Source organism: Tupaia chinensis, unplaced genomic scaffold, assembly GCF_000334495.1.
Source record: "Tupaia chinensis unplaced genomic scaffold, TupChi_1.0 Scaffold000634_1, whole genome shotgun sequence".
Classification (NCBI taxonomy): Eukaryota; Metazoa; Chordata; class Mammalia; order Scandentia; family Tupaiidae; genus Tupaia; species Tupaia belangeri.
The window spans coordinates 3,303,161-3,312,665 of record NW_006160154.1 but is presented as its reverse complement, the minus strand read 5'-3'; the positions used below and the strand labels follow the sequence as shown (position 1 = coordinate 3,312,665).

Below are 9,505 nucleotides of genomic sequence, written 5' to 3'. Positions count from 1 at the left end.
TTCACTTGTTATTGTAAACTTTCTATTATTACGTTGACCCTAAAATAAAATCCTAGAACATCTTATGAGTGTCTAACATTTTTCAATCTACAGCGTATTTGGAGTGAGTTTTTTTTGATCCTTGGAATCTCATATTCAAATGCAAATTACATGTGAAAAGCCCTTTGTGAGCTATAACTGCTATCACTTGCAGACCACTTAGTTGCAGTTTATCAGTGGTGTATTGCTATTTTTATATTTATTTTTAGTATTACATCGGCAAGAGTGTTACTGAAGGTTTTGTATTTGTTTTTAGTAAATTATTAGATTTCCACACAGGACATTGTCTGATCACAACTCTTCATTTCTCATGAGGTAAATGAGACTAACCTATGACTTGTCTAAGGTCACGTGGAAGTATTTAATGGAGCCGGTCTTCCGTTAGCCAGACCTATCTCCTAAAAACTAATCTTTATAATGGGAGAAGAAGAAAAACGCTGTTATTTTTCTCCATTACATTGAGCAACCAATGAGCATATGCAGCATTACCGCCACCTAAGGTTGATAAAGGTCCTATCTCTTTAAAAAGAAAAAAAAAGGTCGCTGGGTAGAGGGAGCTCCAGCCTCTGCCGCAGAGTGTCTGCCTGGACCCAGTGCGGCTGGCTGCGGTGACAGTCACGCTGGAACCTGCTGATGGCACAAAAGGAAAACAAAGGCTCGGAGACCGTGATGCTGACAGCTCTCAGTAAGTATTTGAGGATCCAGCTGCAGAACAAACCGGAAGAGTAAATGAAGACGCAGCTTAGAGGAACCAGCGGGCTCCGCGCAAGGCTGGGCTTGCAGTCCTCAGAGCTGGTCTGAAACCAGGTCGGTCAGTCACTGCAGTTGTTTGCGGGAGATCGTGGACCACTCTCGGTGAGATACCGCCTTCGTGATAGGGCAGAGAATCTTGAGCTTGTTGTGCAGCTGTGAGTAATGAGTTCTCTCAAAAATTTGCAGTTTGGGCTGGCTGCCTGCGGATTTGTGGGTGAGGCGCGCCAGCTGCAGGGTTACTAGAGAGATCGCTGTGGTCCAGAGAGCCAACGAGCCGGCTTTGTCATTTTAATTGCCACCCGGGTTGCAGGCGATAGCCACAATGGGTCTATTGCTGTCTGTGTGTGGGGTCAGTGGCCCTGCTGAATAATAAAGTGGGACTCTGAAAGTAGCTCAGAGTTTATAGTATCTTCATTTTAAACAGCATGCCCTTAAATGATTCTAGTGTCCTCATTTTAAACAGCATGCCCTTAAATGATTCCGCATGTTATCTTATATAATAATGTGCAAATCCTACTTTTAGTTAAAAACATTTTACTTCTTTAATTTTACTCTAAGAAGGGGCCATTAAATTCTTAGAAAGAGTATTCTAATTTGAGCAACATAATTTCTCTCTTGCTTGCTTTCTTTCCTTTTTTTTTTTCTCCTCTTGAAACAAGGTTAATACCTCAGAGAAGAATGCTGGATTTGTTTCTAAGGTCTCAGTGTCTTGACTTTATTATCTCCATTTCTGAAGTGGAATCAGAGCCTGTTCCGTTTTAGTGAAAAGCAGACTGCAGGTTAATTCCATGTGTTTCCCATACACGAGCTGCCCTGAGTTGTATAGAAGGGGACCTTCCTTTCTCCACCAATGCAGGTAGCAGTGATCAGCCCTCACTGCCACTTAGAGTCCACATTGCTTTTTAAGCAGTCTGTTAATAACAGGTACGGACCAGCGTAACCAGTGATTGATGCCCCAATAGCTTTACTTATACCTGACCAGTCTTTCTCTACAATCTTCCCTATGAAGTCTTACTTCCTAGTGTCACAAATGACATCCCATTTATTTTCTTTTCTCCTTGACTATCCCCTTCACTCTTTTTTTTTTTTTTTTGGAGAGATTTTTCACTATAGGGCGCGTGCGCTCGCCAGATAGACAGAGAGACAGAGAGACAGAAAGCGAGAAATCACCCCCCAGGGGGGATGGTCACGCCGCAATCCCTTCTCCTCCATTCTCCTCTCGGGATCTTGGGCATGAACGCACACGAGCCTGGTGTGAGTTTTAAGCCACCGGATCCGGGACGCGAACCGTGGTCAACTACGTGGGAGTCCAGCGACATAGCCATTACGCTAACTGCTGGTTCCCTATCCCCTTCACTCTTGATTTTCACCTTCCTTGGCTTTTGGCTGCTCTTTTTTTTTTTCCTTTTCTCCCTCGCCCCACCCCACCCCACCCCACGAAGGCTCTTCAAGTCTCCTTCACTTTCTCATTCAAACAAACCAAGCCAGAATTTCCATATGCTCACATTTTCCTTGTACTTTGGATTGTAAGAACTTGTTCATAATTCACAGAACAGGAGGAAAAGCCCAATGATAGCCTCTTACGACCACGGTTAGCTTCCATCAGAAGCTTCTTGTGAACTGTTGCTTTATGCCTTTCGAAGCCTTGAGTTCAAATCTCAGCTCCGCCTTAACCTTGCTGAAGATTCTGTTAACTTCTGTGAACCTCCCTTCCTCCCAATTCAGGGATGATAGAGCACTTCGTTTACATAGTTGTCAAGGGGGCGAAACCGCTAAAGTGTGTGAGGGCACCTAGCACGATTAGGCACAACTTAGCTATTCAGTAATCGTTTTATCATTTTCTCATTCAGTTCGCCCAGCCGTAGTGACACCAGCTATAGTGGTTTCATCACACCATTTCCCAAAAGAAATGCATTTTGATGGGGTCAGCAGGTGGTGGGGTGGTTAAGGGCAGTGGACTTCCACAGAGCCAACTGCGGTTCTAGTGCTGGGCCTGGAGGCTTGCTTTCTCACTTTCTCTCGCTCTCTCTTTCTCTTTCTGGTCAAATAAAAGAAAGAAAGAAAAGAAGAAAGGAAGTTAAAAAAAATAATTCTTAAAAAATTAAGAAAAAATGCATTTGAAATATGCTTTTGACTGAGAACATCTTAATCAGCTCTGATGAGTACAAAATATATATACAGTTCTTGTCATGGGCTAAGCATTGTTCTAGGACCTCTTACCTCTGAGAGTAATGCTGGTATTTTTGTGTTGCCGTGAGAGTGTTCTTTTGGAGGAAGCAAGGCCAGTTCCCTTCATACAACTTCCTAAATCCTTTATGAGCAGCAGCGATGATGATATTGACTGCACTTGCCCTGAGTCCAAGTGAGCACTGCTGAAAGTGATTGATGCAGATGGTGCCAAGTTGGAAAAATCTGAACAAGTCCCATTGCTATTCTGATCTTGGACAGCCTGGGTGGCAATTTGCTCTTTTGTTGCCAATCCCGTTACTATTTTAATTTCTATTTTCTGTGTCTTTCTCCCTTTTTTTCATCCTTCTTCTTAAACTCTGCACATAGTATATTGTTTCAGATGTCAGTCTCAGCTGGAGCTGCTGTGCCTTTACCTTACAGGGAACATAGTGAAGTTAGAAAAGCTTGGATTGGGGACCAAAGGTGTGGCTTGAGCCCTGCCTTGCCTTGGCTTCTCTTTGTGCTGATTAGAAAGACACTTACTGTCATTCTAAGTTAAGAGTTTAGAGTGATAATGTCTACATTTCCTTTGAGTCCTGTGATTTAGATAGCTGTCTTTAGGGATATCCTCAGTTTGTAATAATTATTTGATCAAATGTAATGCCTTCACACTGAATGGTCTTTTGGATTCTCCCAACAGACTTGTGCAACAGGCATCCCCATTTTACACACCACACAATGGAAGATTAAGAAAGTGAAACCCCAAGTATTTATTTGTAAAAAGAGAGGTCAACTAGCCAATATTGATATTCATTTCTCTTGCTGAACGTCAGTAAGTTCTCAGACTGCAAACCCTGAGCTCTGGTTGCTACCACAGTGTCAGTGGTTTACTATTAACATTGCATCCAGAGAGTCGTTTTAAATATTCTACTCTAGATCAGACCACGGGTCTACCATCTTAGGCTAGAAGACAAGGGTTCTGCGTGCCACACAGACTTCTCATGGGTTCTGAAAAGGTAGCATTTAAATAAGACAAAGCCATCCTGATACTATTATGGGTGATCATTTAAATTTCACATGCCTCCTTATTCACTAAAGTCCTGCCATAAAGCAGTATTTATACGAACTTTACAGATACCTGGAATTTGGGTACATTTTTATATGGGAGTTTAGCCTTTCTCCTTGTTTTTAATGCAATAAAAAATTTAACCGTGAAAAAAAAAATCCTAATAAGATTACAGGATAAAATAAAGGAATGTAGCATAAGGTATATACATACTAATTTTTTTCATTATTTGTGTGAAATTCAAACTTAACCAGGTATATCTACTTATAATTTTTTTTTTTACTAAGTCTGGCAACACTATATAAACAGAACCTTATTTGATGAATTAATTAAATAAGAGTTATTTTGAGCTTAAGGATATTCGTTTGTTAGGCCTTTAAGCTTAAAACATAGCTTATAACCATTTTTTACCAAATTTTTATCAATGTGCTGAACATTCCACCAGTTTTATTAATGTTTTGTTTCTTTTTGAAAAAAATATTTTATTTAACATTATTATTTTCCAATTTGAGAGAGAGAGAGAGAGAGAAGAGAAAGTGAGTAAGCAAAAGAGAAAGTGAGTAAGGAAGCCACCAGGCCCGGGACTTGAACTGTGGTCAGTCATGTGGGAATCCAGTGCCCTTAACCACCCCAGCACATGCTGGCCCAATGTTTTTATTTCTTAAATGTTTGTGCTTAGTGAATTCCTAAGAAAATTATGGACCTGAAGAACATATTTGTGTCCTACTCACCTTCATATTTCCCAGAAGCCTGGCTAAGAAACAAAATGTTCATGATTTTAAACAAATGTATTTGTTTCCTATAGGCTTGGTTTTGAATTCAGTTAGGATGCACAGTAATAAGATAGAGACCATGTTAACAAGTGACTCTGATGTCCCAATAGTTTTGCTAATGACCCACCATATGTAGGTATCAGAATTATCTACTAATTCTAAAATTTAACCTCTTGAAGCCTCAATTTCTTCTTTCTTAAGTGGGAAAAATAATGATGTGGGGACTCAGGGGTATAGGAGTGATCAGGTCCAGTACCTGCAGTGGGACATGGATTCCTGGTCTGTAGCTTACAAAGAATTAGAGATGTAGACACAGAAAGGGGATAGCAAGTAGAGTTTATTAAGAGAGGGAAGGAAGAACAGATTGCCCAAGCAGGGAGCTGTCCTGGGAAATGGGTTACTGAAGAGGAACTGAGGTGATGAGTTTTATCTGGTCAGGAAGGGCTGTGTCTGCACTTGTGCTAGATGGGGCCTGTGCATGCATCCCTCTTCTCCTCATCATGGTGAGGGTTACATGTTGGATGGATCTGGTCATTCTCCTAATTTTGGAGTAAGAAGGCCAACAGATTCTCTGTCTAGAAGCTTTGGACCATAAAAACCATTATCTTGCCTTCTTCCTAGAATGTGGTGGGGCCTAGAAAAAACCTTTGTTTTAGGTCCTGAATTACTGTCGCAAGCCATTTGTCCTGAGCAAGCAGCTAAGCTGTTTCTTCATCTTAAAACTTAGCCATTTTGTGGACCAGCAGATGGCGTAACGGTTATGTCGCTGGACTCCTACAGAGTCTACTACGGTTTGTGTCCTGGACCCAGTGGCTTCAAACTCATGCCGGGCATGTGATGCGCATCCAAGATCTGGAGAGAAGGGTGGAGGAGAAGGGATTGTGGCGTGGCCATTCTCCCTGGGGGGGGGGGATCTTTCACTTTTTATCTCTCTGTCTCTGTCTTTCTGGAGAGCACACACACCCTATAGCAAAAACCTCTCCAAAAGAAAAAGAAAGAAATCCAGTATATTTTTCTGTTGCACATTTTATGTGGAAATGTGTCATTACACACACAGATACATGGCCTTCACCATCAGCATTACCTTCTGGTGCTCTATAAGCTGTATCTTATGTACATACTCAGGTAGAGACTTGGATTTACTGTCATGGAGTGACTCTGGAAGTGACCATGACTTCTTTACCATGTATTTTGTTAGCATAGTTCTGTCACTAGCGACACCCCCAATGCTCACTGTGTCTTACATTTTGGTCTATTGATTTGTGGAGTGAATTAATCTGACTTTTCCATTTTGCAAAGATTCCATTTTAAAACAATTTGGTCTTTGCTGACTCATGTTTTATTCTGACATTATTATGGAGGACAAGACAATGACTCTGCTGGTAATTCTAGTGGAGGCTTTGTGTGGATCTGAAATCTGGCTGCATTTGACTTGTTTTTGTAGTGTTAGGGACTTTCAAGGGTAAATTTTCACCATGGCCCAGAGAATTCAGCCACGTATGAATCTGTTTTGTCAAACATGATGAAAAGCAATGTAGATTTCAGTTCTTGTTCTCAGCTGAACGTGCTCCGCCTTCTCAGGAGACTGCTAAGAACAGTTCGCCCTCTGTTCTTTGCTATAAATGTGTTAAAAGACTGTATCTAGGGAAACTAAAGCTATTCTGATAGGTGAAGCTGCAGAGCCCTGTGCCTGCAAACTCTGCGGTATTAAGAACAGTGACATGGGAAGTCCCCAAAGATGCTTCCTGCCTCCACTGCACAGGGCCCTCCCCTAACCCCTAACCTCATCCCCTTCACACCATACAACTCCTGCATATGTAATGTCGCTTTCATGTAAAAGTTTATCTTTGTGAATAAATTGAGCTTTTAAGGGCAAACTGAAACTCCAAGGAACCTCTGTTCTGGCGTTAGCTACCCTAAACCTCTCTTAGTCTGATCCCCTTTCCCCTTCCCCACAGGAGGAGGTGTTTTACTATTCTAAATCTACAAGAAATGGATGCCGAACTGGGGCCTGGGAGTGGTGGGGTGAGGTGTGATGCCCTGCAAGGCTGACTCACATGGGGAGGGCTGGGGTTCTCATCTGGAGGCTTCCCTGGTACACTGGGCATGAGTGTTTCCATGACCTACGGCTGGTCTGGGTGGGGGTGAATTGGGATGTCGAGACCCTGTTAGGGGTGCTTTCTCTCTGTCTCTCTCACTCATGGAATAAATACATAAAACTTAAAAAATAAAGGCTACAGTGCAGTTCTAAAATTTAACAAACACCCTTAAACAAAGAGAAAGAGCATCATATTGAAGAGAATAAAGTAACAAGAAGGCTCCTGATTATATTTTCTTCGCATCCCTGCAGGAAAGGCTTTCTTGTCTTTCCCTTGGATGACAGCCAGGTGTCTGTGTGCTAGTTCCTGCGAAGTTTACTTTGTCCCTCTCCTTTTTGGTGAAGTTCACTTTATTCCACCTTAGGAACCACTTTATCTTCCCATACTCCTCTCCCTTCCCACCTCTGCTCAAGGGCAGAGTCAGGGAATGTCTCGGTTATGTAAATGATGGCTGTGATTTAAATCTGCGTCTCCTAGCTGCCTCTGTTTCAAGTAACTCAGAGCAACATCACACCAGGATGAGTGGAGCAGGCACGTTTCTCCTCCCTCTCCTTAAATGAGATCATACATAGTGCCAAGTCATCCTACTGGGGGTGAAGCTCAGGTTGCCAAAATAGGATATTTTTGCTGGGAAGGCAAAGAGGTCACTGAGTGGACACACTGTGCTTATGTCAGCCGTGGGCAGCTGCTTCAGGTCTTAGAGCCAAAGGAACGATTCCACAGCTGGCGAGGATGGTCGTGCAACCCTCCCCTGACAGCAGCTGCGGAGCACTGATTGTTGTGTGTCGGTGGGCAGAGAATACCATGAGCACTAATTTTACATTTTATGTCTTAACAAATATTACATGGCAAAAAGAGTGGTATAGCAGTAATGAGTTGCTCAAGAGAAACTGAATCCCGTGTGGCCACTGTGGTTCGAATCCCTGGCTATATTGGTCTGAAATGTACTAGGCACACCCACGAGTGTCCAAGATCCGGTAGGCTGGAGGACTGGAGGATGGAGATCACGGTGTGACCAGATCCTGTGGAGGGTGTCTCCTTCCCCGCCACTGCCCTTTGTGCATGTTCACACACTCTATCATGAATTAAAAAAAAATAGTGGCATACAATATTCGTAAGAACTACCTGCAGTTTACTAAGTATTTTTATTATTTTTTTAAAAGTTTATTTCTCTCTCTTTCTCTCTCTTTCTCAAAAAGCACCCACAACAGGGTCTTGATATTCTAATCCACCCCCAGCCTCAGCCAGCCCCAGATCATGGGCACACACTGGCCCAGCGTGTTCAGGGAGGTGTCTCCACATGAACCTGGAACCTTCCTGTGTGGATCAGCTTCACAGTGTGAAATTACTGCCACTGTCGAGCCCCCTACTCAGTACTTTTAGGCACATTTCTTTTATTTTTGGGAGAGGTTTTTGCTATAGGGCTCGTGTGCTCGCCAGACAGACAGAGAGAGACAGAGAGACAGAAAGCGAGAAATCACCCCCTGGGGGGAAGGCCACGCCGCAATCCCTTCTCCTCCATTCTCCTCTCGGGATCTTGGACATGCACACACACATGCCCAGCATGAGTTTAAGCCACCGGGTCTGGGACTCGAACCACGGTCGACTACGTGGGAGTCCAGCGACATAGCCATTACGCTAACTGCTGGTCCCACGTTTCTGTACATTTCAATCTGGTCTTTACAGTTGTGCTGTTCATGGGTAGCGCAAGCTGTCTTGTGTGGGATGAGGAAACATGTTCACTTTCCTCGTTAAAAAAGTAACATGATTCTCAATTTGTGGGAAGTGGAAGGCCCCAGATGGCTCTGCTTCATCTTACCACAAGACTCCCCAGGTGAGACGGTAGAAGCATCTGTCTTCCTCTCCGGGACGGTGAGTGGGGTGAAGGAAATATTTGAGTGCCTGTTGTGTCAGGCACTCATACTGGGGAATCTGGTAACAGCTGGGAGTCCAAGGACCTGGATGGGCTCCAGTTCGATTTTTCTGGCCACAGCTTCCTTACCTGTAAAATAAAATGAACAAGTCCCTCCTGAATTACCAGGCTGTTTTGAGAGTGAAATAAAATAATATCTATGAAACCACTTTAACAAATTGAAAATACTGTATCTCCACAAGGAAACCTCATTATACTATATATTAGTTTTACTATCAATAATATTTCAACTGTATACAAAATTTAGAATATGTGAATTTCCTCAGCCATGTTAATGAACTGCATAAACACAAAGTTATCATGGAAGCAGTAAAAAATATTGGATTTATTATATCACGGTTAATTTTATTGTCTTACTGAGGCACTGCCTTAAATGTATTAATATGGGAAATGTGATGTTTGTATTTCTTACTTTTTAAAATTGCATTACTGCTGCTTAATCACATTAGATGCCATAAAAAAGGCTACTAGCTTCTATCTGCTGTGCAGTGTCATTGTTAGGAATTTACAAAAATAGGGTCAGCCTTGTGGTCTAGTGGTTAAGGGAGCTGACACGACTGACCATGGTTCAAATCCTTGCTTTGGTGGCTTGGAAAAACACACCAGGCACATATGCCCAGAATTTAGTCAGGATAGGAAATGAAGGAGGAGGGATTGCAGTGTGAATATACTC

The 9,505-nt window shown here is 42.6% G+C and overlaps 1 protein-coding gene across 1 annotated transcript in view; it reads left to right on the top strand.

Annotated features, from left to right (window-relative positions):
- Nucleotides 1-744: 744 nt before the first annotated feature.
- SACS (sacsin molecular chaperone) overlaps nucleotides 745-9,505 on the top strand; it is an 85,870-nt gene continuing 77,109 nt past the window's right edge. The window contains exon 1 of the mRNA XM_027776157.1: nucleotides 745-894. The gene's annotated coding sequence lies outside the window, so the exon portion shown is untranslated. The remainder of the gene's footprint in view (nucleotides 895-9,505) is intronic.